Source organism: Protobothrops mucrosquamatus, unplaced genomic scaffold (assembly GCF_001527695.2).
Source record: "Protobothrops mucrosquamatus isolate PMUCROS unplaced genomic scaffold, P.Mucros_1.0 scaffold2779, whole genome shotgun sequence".
NCBI classification, from domain to species: Eukaryota; Metazoa; Chordata; class Lepidosauria; order Squamata; family Viperidae; genus Protobothrops; species Protobothrops mucrosquamatus.
The window spans coordinates 178,829-180,298 of NW_015388816.1; the positions used below are offsets into that span (position 1 = coordinate 178,829).

The following is a 1,470-nucleotide window of genomic DNA, read 5'->3' on the forward strand; positions in this document are numbered from 1 at the left end:
TCACCTACATCGTCCACAAGGGACGACTCGGGAACTCAACTCCTACCTCGGGCAGCTCACCTTTCCCCCTATGCCCAGGGGAAAGGTATCAAGCCGTTTGACAGCTGATGCAGGCTGTCAGAACGGCTTTTACGCAGAAACAGGCGGGAGCAGCAAACAGCTGCGTCCAGCGAAGGCGCCTGCCACCGGAAGTCCCCCAACAGGCATCTTTATTAAGAGAAGATGGTTGCAGGCATTCTAGACAGGATCTGAGGAATTCTCTCCCACCCAGATGTTTTAAGTGTTTTCAAGCAGCCCCCCCCCACTCCACAGTTCTTCCGGGCGACGATCCTCCTCCTTTCTTTTCCCAGACTTCAGGCGCTGCATTGTTCCCCCCCCCTTTTCCCTTACTGCCAGCCAAAGGGAGACTTCAGAGAGTAGTAGATGAAAGGTTATGGCCATATTGTTATGGTCAGTCCTCTTGGTGAGAATCCACATTCAGTCCCTTTGAAGTTTTAATGAAGGAAGTGAGAGCCATAAAACCCCTTTGCTCATCCCACTTCCCCTTCGTAGTATGACAGAATCCAAAGAGGGCAGAAATGGGGTTTTCCATAGTCAATAACTAGAAATGAAATATAATTGGATTCTGACACTGAACAAGGCTTATCTGCTAAACAGAGGATAAAATCCAGCATCATTTGAAATAATTAAATTGTGATGAACAATCAAATTCTCTTCATTGATTCACATCTTAAGCCCTGTTCAGTTCAATGGAATTCAATTCTTACTCCCCAAAATATTTATTGCACAGCAGTTTCATCTATATTTCCTAATGATTTTGATGTTCCTTGGAAAAAAATGTTTATGCAGCTTATACTGTGTCTCTTGTCTTACACCCAATCTTGGCTAACGAGATAGACCAGTTTAGCTAGAGCTGTCAAAAGTGGAGATGTGCAAGGGCACAGAATTGGGCATGCCTATTAAGGGATGGCCATAGGAGCGACCATATGTTCCTACAAGCAAAGATGAGAGAAAAGATACTAACTGGACGCCTGCTACTTGAATTTATTTTATCCATATTATGACAAATCTACACCCCGCAAGAGACAGAGGAGGCTCATTGCCGTTCGAGAGGAAATATGGAATGGTGATACACTGGCATCATACACAGATATTTGGCAAAATAACTATTCTTACCCTGATCTGCATAGCTTCGTGCTTTGCTCTCCAGGATTCGGCTCTGGCCCTCTAACTGGCTCACAGCTGTTGAATGTGCCTTACGTTCCTGATCCATTATTATTATTATTATTATTATTATTATAATTTAATTTATATACCGCCCTTCTCCCGCAGGACTCAGGGCGGTGCACAGCGTATTAAAAACAGTACAAATACAAAGCATAAAAATACAAACCCCTATAAAACCAGATTAAAAAACCGAATATTAGAAGCTGTGTCTCTATTTAAAATTATTTTTAAAATCACCCTAAA

General features: G+C 42.9%; 1 pseudogene; it reads right to left on the bottom strand.

The window, feature by feature from the left end:
* The window catches only part of LOC107296387, a 70,035-nt pseudogene that overhangs the window by 61,949 nt on the left and 6,616 nt on the right, over nucleotides 1–1,470 (bottom strand).